The sequence below is a fragment of the Dipodomys ordii genome, unplaced genomic scaffold, assembly GCF_000151885.1.
Source record: "Dipodomys ordii isolate 6190 unplaced genomic scaffold, Dord_2.0 Scaffold63, whole genome shotgun sequence".
In the NCBI taxonomy this organism is placed as follows: domain Eukaryota; kingdom Metazoa; phylum Chordata; class Mammalia; order Rodentia; family Heteromyidae; genus Dipodomys; species Dipodomys ordii.
This window is the reverse complement of record NW_012267279.1, coordinates 5,081,978-5,090,799: the sequence shown is the minus strand read 5'-3', so window position 1 is coordinate 5,090,799 and position 8,822 is coordinate 5,081,978.

Below are 8,822 nucleotides of genomic sequence, written 5' to 3'. Positions count from 1 at the left end.
CACACACACACACACACACACACACACACACACACAAATCAGAACTGGGAATGTGGCTTAGCAGAAAGCATGAAACCGCTGAAAAACGAGGCTTGTATATAAACTGGTTTTATATGTAGCTTGACAGATGTCATTCACTTGAAAACATCTGGCTTATTCACAAGTGAATTAATCTTGCCTACAAATTGTTGCATAGATAGTATAAGCTGGACCTGGCTCCTAAAAATAACATTAATTCTGTAAATATTTAAATTCTATTTGAAACCTAGATTTGATGAGACATGTCAGTAAGAGTCACTTTCTTAAATAGCAAGATCTTTGTGTGTGTGTGAGTGTGTGTGTGTGTGTGTGTGTATTCATTATATTTCTATTCATTGCCTATTTTGTAATCACCAAAAAGCATTTGAAGTTGTTGGGGTTTTTCCCCCAGTAATGGGACTGAAACTGAGGGCATTGAGTACACTACCTGAACCACACCTTCAGCCCTGCTTTTGCTGCTTATTTTGGGGATGGAATCTCAACTTTTCTGCCCAGGCTGGCTTTATACCACAATCTTCCAGATCTCAGCCTTCTGTATAGTAGCTAGGATAATAACAGGCATGAGCCATCAGTGCTCAGCTGCTAAAAAGCACAAGCAAAAGCAGGGAACAGTAGCACTCTTGGGTATAGAAACGTCCTGCTGGCATATCTGAGCACATGCAATATTGTAGAGTGTGACTTGTAACACCCAAGAGATACTTAGTGAGCTCAGACTTATATACAGGGTGTTAGGTCTACCAGGACAATATAGAGCAAGGCCAGTTCCCTCCATCAGTTAGCTTTTGGCAGGTGACATCCAAATGAAGTTATCACTGCAGTCAGTGTGACATTGTTGAAGATGATGTTATTGTGGAGGAGACTGAAATCTCAGTTTAATTTACCTTTTAGAAAGAAGATAAATCAGTCAGGTATGGTGGCAAAAGCTTCTTATTTCAGTATTTGGGAGGATAAGGCTGGAAGATCTCAACTTAAAAGCCAGCCTGAGTTATATAGAAGACCCTGTCTCAAGAAGAAAAAAGAAAAGAGAAGAAATGAAGAAAAATAAAGATGGGCTGGGAAGGTGGCTCAGTGGTAGAGTGCTTGCCTGGCATGCATGAAGCCCTGGGTTCAATTTCTCAGTACCACATACACAAAAAGCTGAAAGTGGCACTGTGGCTCAAGTGGTAGAGTGCTAGCCTTGAGCAAAAGAAGCTCAGGGACAGTGCCCAGGCCCTGAATTCAAGCCCCAGGACTGGCAAAAAAAAAAAAAAAGAAAGAAAGAAAAGCCAGAGCTGGGCACTGGTGGCTCACGCCTGTGATCCTAGCTACTCAGGAGGCTGAGATCTGAGGATCATGGCAAATCCAGCCTGGGCAGCAAAGTCCATGAGACTCTTATCTCCAATAAACCCCTAGAAAACCAGAAGTGGTGCTGAGGCTTAAGCAGTAGAGCACTCACCTTGAGCTGAAGAACTGAGGGATAGCACCCAAGCCCAGAGTTCAAGCCCCACGACCGACAAATAGAAAAAAAGAAAAAGAAAAGCCAGGCACTGGTAGCTCATACCTATAAACCTAGTGACTAAGGAGGGTGGGAGCTGAGGATTGTTGTGGTTCAAAGCCACCCCAGGCAGGAAAGTCTGTGAGACTCTTACCTCCAATTAACCACCAGAAAACCAGAAGTGTCCTGCAGAAAGCTGGACCAGTAAAGAGCTTGAAAGGCCAGCCTAGAGCTGAGAGGCCTGCAGAGAGGCAAGGAGGTCTACAGAGAATGGGAGAGGCCCGTGGAGGTTGGAGAGGCCTGCGGAGATCAGAGAGGGCCTCAGAGATCAGAGAGGCCTGTGGGAAGAAGGAAAAAGGGAAAAAAAAAAACCAACTTGCCCCCTTGGAGGTTGCAGCTACTCCTAGTTCTGAAGTAACTCAGGACAGGACTGCAGACCAACTAATAAAACATCTTTAACCATGCCTCCACGGATTTTCTCACTCACAAGTTATTACCATAGTAGAGAACTAGCCTTGAGCAAAAGAGCTGAGGGACAGTGCCCAGGCCCTGAGTTCAAGCCACATGACTGACAAAGGAAAAAAAAAAGAAGAAGAAGAAGAAAGGAGGAAAGGGAGGGAGGGGAGGAGTGTTGAGAGAAGAGGAGAAGAGAGGGGAAAGAAGAAGAGAAAAAGAAAAAACTAAGAACCATCTGGATCCAGAGACTGGAGTTAAATTTTTGGGGTCCAACTTGCATCATTTACTATCTGTATGATTCTGGACAAATAATCAATGCTGTGTCTCCATATGCAAAATGGGGATGAAAATGCTATATGAGAGTTCAGATTTAAGAATTAAGTAAGTTGTCAGGCCCTGGTGGCTCAAGCACCAGGATAGAACCGGCACAGACACACACACAAAAACTAAGTTAATAATACATACAAAGCACTTTGAAGAGATAAACACATAGTAAGCACTCTGTGTTTCCTGCTAGCATTTTTTATGTATTTCAATATCCTCTCATTGACTGGTGAATGCATTTCATTCATTCCTAGTAGATGGAATGGCAAGAAAATGAAGATGGGAAGGAGGATGAGAAATGGAGATGGCAAGGTCTTTCGGTCAATCCATCACCCTAGAAGGGAAGCACTGGTGGATTAAGGGCTCGGAGGGCAGCATTTCCTGGTGATTCACCAACTTCTGTTCTGACATGGTCTTCACATGATACTCCCAGAGGGTCTAATCAACCCTCAATCTACCACTCCCTCAACCCCTGCAAAACACACACACACACACACACACACACACACACACACACACACACACACTGCAGCCATGGCCAGCCAGCCCATGTAAGAGCCATGATGGGGAAACACACAGCTGGGGGAAGACCTACAAACAGAATATTTAACCTTGACAGCCTGGCAGGGTGAGTGAGCTCTGTGGCTGGAAGCCATCTGTCCATCAGATTGATAAGTCACTCAGAGTTTTTGCTATCCTCGGTCGTTAAAGATGAATGCCCATCAACTCTAATGGCCAGCGCTGAGTGCGGAAGCCCAGAGTCCCTGACTTCCCTTCTTGGCTAGGATGCCCCTTCTAAAAAGCCATCCAAGGCAGTCACTTGACCACTCAGTTTCCTTATCTGCAAAAAAGAGAAAGCACTGGATGCCTTTTGTCCCTCCTTATCTCCCTAGAGTTTTGTGCTATCTGAGTAATTAGAGCCGGAAGACCGGAGGAATCCTATCTAAAGCTCCAATACTGCAGAGCCTAGCAAAATGCCTGGGGAATTCATTGAGGGTTCACTGATGTTGCAGGACGCAGGTATCAGGCCTGGTCTGCTTCGCACTTCCTGTCTCAGGTGGTTCAAAAAAGAAAAGAATTCAGGAAGCTGAGGCTAGAGCTTTTGAAGCTAGCCTGTGCTATATAATGAGACCCTGTCCTGAAAAAGAAGAGAGGGGAAAAAACAAATTCTGAATACATTTTTTTCTAAAAGACTTTGCTCGAGTATTAATACTGTCTTCTTATTCCTGGACTTGTACATAGCATATTCTTTGCTCATGATATATTGAAAGAATTTCTTTCATCTACTCTGTGCACAATCCACATAATACCCCACAGGGATATTAGGGGGTGCCCTACAGAACTTCATTGCCACTTCAATCAAAGCAGCATGGCTAGATTAGAAGAGTTGACGTCACTAAAGAAAGCTAAAGCTAGAGAAGAACTGAGGACAGAAGCGGTGGTCAGAGACTATAGTAAGACTATAGTAAGAGCTACTTGGGAGGTACAGAACAGGAGAGTTGAGGTTTGAAGGCCAGGCCAGGTCCCCCAAAAAAGTGCAAGACTAAATGTGTGCTTGTGAGCACAATCATGAGGAAGGCTGGAAGTAGAATTGTGGTGTGAGGCTGACCCTGGACAAAAATGTAAGACCCCCCCCTCCAAAAATAGCTAAAGTAGTAGATAAGATAGATAAATAGATAGACAGACAGAAGGGGGCTGAAGACATGACTCAGGTGGTGAAGTGAATGCCTAGGAAGTGCAAGAACCTGAGTTCAAATCCTAGTACTAACAAAAAAAAATAGAAAGGATCGTAATCACTTCATGCTAGGGGTTTGCTTCCCCATTCAATCAACAATGCTCAGGGGCCCATGATCTGACTTTTTTATGCATGAGAATCATGCCAGTGCCAGGTCTTCCCTAGTTTGGGATGTGTTGGCATGCAGCTATCCTACAGACACATGCTCTGGCTTATGCCACACTCTTCTGCAAAGGACTGAGCCATTTCCTACAGCTCCTAGATTAAGTACAAAATAAGCCTCAGTCATGGCTCTCCACTCTGGCAGCACTGGAATTTTGAACTCAGGGCCCTTAAACTTGCAAGACAGGTGCTCTATCAGTAAGTCACATCCATAGCCCTTTTTGCTTTAGCTACTTTTTTGGATAGGGTTTCATATTGTTTCCCAGGGTCAGTCTCAGACTACAGTCTTCCTAACCTATAGCCTCCTCATAGCTTGGGATCACAGACACAACCAATATGCCTAGTTTATTGATTGGCATGGTGTTCCATTACCTATGATTCCCCTAATCTCCACTTTCTAAGTCTACAAAGCCCAACACATGACAAGAAACTTTTTTGGTGGGGAGAGTGAGTTATGAGGGCTGAACTCTGGACCTGGGTGCTATCTCTCAGCGATTCAGCTCAAGGCTAGCACCCTACCACTTAAGCGACAGCACCACTTCCAGCTTTTTTTTCTCCTGCTTATGTGGTGCTGAGGAATCGAACCCAGAGCCTCAAGCATGCAAGGCAAACACTCTACCACTAAGCCAACTTCCCATCCTGTGACAAGAAACTTTAAAAAAAAAATAACACCTGGAGGCATGGCTCAAGTGGTAGAGCCCCTGCCTAAAAAGCAGAAGTCTTGAGTTCAAACCCTCAGTACTGGCAAGCGTGCGTGTGCGTGCACACACACACACACACACACACACAAAATCACCTACATCCAGTCCCTCCTCTGCCAAGTGCATCATGTTTGAAAGGGGGGCCAGCATAATAAAGTTTGTAAAAACCATGTGATCTTTTGCTTTTTCAATCTCCTCTTTACCACCTTTTTATCCCTCGCTGTCTTTAGCATCACTGGTCAAGCCACTGAAGCCAGATATGGTCCAGGACATTTGCCCACACTGCTCCTACCCTTGGCAGAACCATTCCTCCCAACCTACCCCACTGGGTCAGATTGGGGCTTTCCAAAACACATGCTTCCCAGCAGCCTGTCACCCCTATAACACATCATGGGCTATCCTGTACTGTGAGATCCTTGGATGAACAATGAATTTCTTATGACCCAAGCCAGCTGCTCTGTTCGCCGAGGTGTCCTCACCAGCTCGGAGAAGGGCCAGACAAAAAGAAGAGGCGGAATATTTGTATCCAGTGTGAAGAATGAATGTCAGGACAGAAGATGATCCAATATTCTGTGTCACAGGTTTTTCAAGAGATCAAATATAATTTTCTTTAAAGCCATGTGTCACTAAGGAAGTACTGTCACAAAACATTGAACCCCATTTAATCTTAGCTACAGCGCCCTCGGCCAAGCTTCAAAGACAAGCATCATTTGGAAAATAAAATTACAGAACTAATATAACGAGCCATATCCTGTTGAGAGTTATTTTGGGAGGTGCCTACAAAAGCAGGGTTGTGCGTTGCCTTCTCGGTCCCTGGCCGCAGATCCACAGTGTTCTGTCAAAGAAGAGTTCGACCAATGGCAAGTGCATGGCAAAGTTCAGTTCTGTCCTCATCCTCATCCCACTAGGAGCTCCATGTCAGCCAGTCAGCCTGTCCCTAATGCCGTTCTAAATCCAGACATGCACGTCCACCGTACCTGAAGGTGGAAACACGCAAGAGCCTATGCCTGCTGACCTGCCCCTTCTCCATGCCTCCGAAAAAAGCCAAAATGGGTCTTCTGGAGCAAAGAGATTTCCAGAACAAACTGAAGTGCATAGTAGTCTAAGTTTAATCTGCAAAACATAGAATAGTCTGTGTATGTGTGGTAGGCTTCCAATTTCAGATTCTAGATGAATGCATGTATATGCATGCAGGATATTTGTATTTCAAGCACTGAAGGCAATTTTTTTTTTGGTTTGTCTACCAGGACTTGGATTTGAACTCATGGTTTTAGTGCTGTCCTTTAGCTTTTTTGCTCAAGGCTAGCTTTCAACCACTTGAGCCAAAGCTCTACTCCTGGGTTTTGTTTGTTTGCTTTTGCTAGTTAATTGGAGATAAGAATTTCCTGAACTTTTCTGCCTTAGCTGGCTTTAAACCTTGATTCTTAGGTCTCAGCCTTGTGAGCTAATGAGGATTACAGGTATTATGACATCAGCACCCAGCTTGAAGGCAAATATTTTATTTATTTATTTATCTATAACTATTTTTCTCCCTTCCCCTCCCTATTTTTTAAAATTTTTATTTATTTATTTTGTTTATGTGGCACTGAGGAATCAAACACAGGGCCTCATGCATGCTAAGCAAGCACGCTACCACTAAGCCACATTCCCAGCCAGGCAAATCTTTTTCTTTTTCTTTTTCTTTTTTTTTTTTTTTGCCAGCATTGGGTCTTACACTCATGGCCAGGCACTGTCACTAAGCTACTTTTTGTTCAAGACTAGCACCCTACCAGTTGAGTCACAGCACCAGTTCTGGCAATTTCTGTTTATATGGTACTGAGGAATCAAACCCAGGGATTAATGCATATGAGGCAAGCACTCTACCACTAAAGCCACATTCCAAGCTCCCCAGGCAAATATTAAAAAGTTAAAACTCAGCCTGGTACTGGTGGCTGATGCCTGTAATCCTAACTACTCAGGAGGTTAAGATCTAAGGATCGCCATTCAAAGCCAACCTGGGCAGGAAAGTCCAGGGGACTCTTATCTCCAATTAACCACCAGAAAATTGGAAGTGGTGCTGTGGCTTAAGTAGCAGACCATTCACCTTGAGCTGAAGAGCTCAGGGACAGTACCTAGGCCTAGAGTGCCCCACGACTGACAAAAATAAGTAAAAAAAATAACAGTAAAAGTTAAAACTCAGCTCTAGTTTTCTCTTTCCTGTCCTTGGCTACCAAAACACCCCTGCTTGAGATGTAGAGGGACAGAGTACTGAACTGCAATTACAAAGTACTCCTATGTTACAAAAGCCAGGGAGATGCTAGCCTACCACAGTTACTATCTAATCGTCTGGCTATGTATGAGTACCAGAGCTACCTTCAATGATGACATTTGACTTTAGCATCCTGCCCCTCCCTCCCTTCCAGAAAGCTTTTTTGACATCCTCACTGGCCCAAGTGTTTCTAGGCCTCCCACAGGACCCAGACTTGGGTTTAGGAACCCCTATTTTCCCAAACATAAAAGAACAAGGACAATGCTTAACTCTGCAGAGGGCTGGGGAAGGCTCCATAAAACACCACATGTCAAATCCCAGTTGGTGTTCAGTGAATGTGAATTCATGTGTAAAATACTTCCTCCTTGATGTGAAACTTCTAGTGCCCTGATGATCTGCTGTTAAGCTGGCAGGAAATCATCTGAGGACCTAATTTACACAGCCATGTGAATGACTGAAATGGATTTTCCTATCTTCTCAGTGTGGCTGGGGGAAAGAGAAGAAAAAGAGAGAGCAAGACAGACAGAGAGAAACAGATAAAAAAAGAAGATAAATCCCCAATGCTATATCCAAATATCAGGAACATGGAATATCATACGCAGTAGCCTGAGCCCTGGAGCCAGGCTGCCTGTCTGTATCCACCCCAATTACCAGCCAGAGACAGTAGGAAAGTAACTTAACCTTTCTGAACCTATTTTTCCTTATCCCTATAAAAGAGGTTAATCCTAAAACTGCCTGAGGGGTTGGGGGGGGGGGAGTTATAAGGTAAGGGAATTCCCGTTATACATGTGACTGCTTAGAACAGTGCCTGGCAATAGTAAGTCCTCAATAAAAGATAGTTATTATCATTGATGATGGCATTTTGAGCATAAGGTGGAATTCTTGGGCGGTTGCTTCCTTCCCCAAGCCCAAGCCAAATGTCCCCTCACCAGATGGCTTCATGCTTACAGGAAGGAAGAACCATCTGTTTTGCTTGGAGTGTCAAGAGCCTAGCTCCAAACTGAATGAGAGCACCCCCTCCTCTTCACAGCCTTTACCATGGAAAGTAGGTGCCAGAAGAAATGGGTTTTAGTAGTATGACTGCTACCAGAAAAAAAGAAAGAAAGAGGAAAAGTATTAAATGACCGTCTGAGTCAAGGAGAACTGAAAAGTAGGAAGCCATTTTCCATAGCTTCACATACCACTGATTCCGCCACTTGCCTCCACCCTGCACAGAGCAGAGCTTTTTTGCCCTTTACGCTCTTCTTGTTGGTCTCGCTCTTACCATCAACTCCCATCCTTAAAACCTAACTTCTACATTTAGAAGTTTTGCAACCTTCATCCATAGAAGTCTAGTGAGTGATGTTTTAACAAAAGTACCACAGCCAGGGCTGGGTATTTGGCTCAGTGGTAGAGTGCTTGCCTCACATGCATAAGGCCCTGGGTTCGATTCCTCAGCACCACAAGTAAGCAGAAAAAAAGCCAGAAGTGGTGCTGTGGCTCAAGTGGTAGAGTGCTCGCCTTGAGCTAAAGAGCTGAGGGACAGCACCCAGGCCCAGAGTTCAGCCCCCATTACCGACAAAAAAAGAGAGAGAGAAAAAAAAAAAAAGTACCACAGCCTGGGTGACTTAAAGAACAGTTCTGGAGGGGCTGGGAAGGTGGCTTAGTGGTAAAGCGCTTGCCTTGTATGCATGAGGCCCTGGG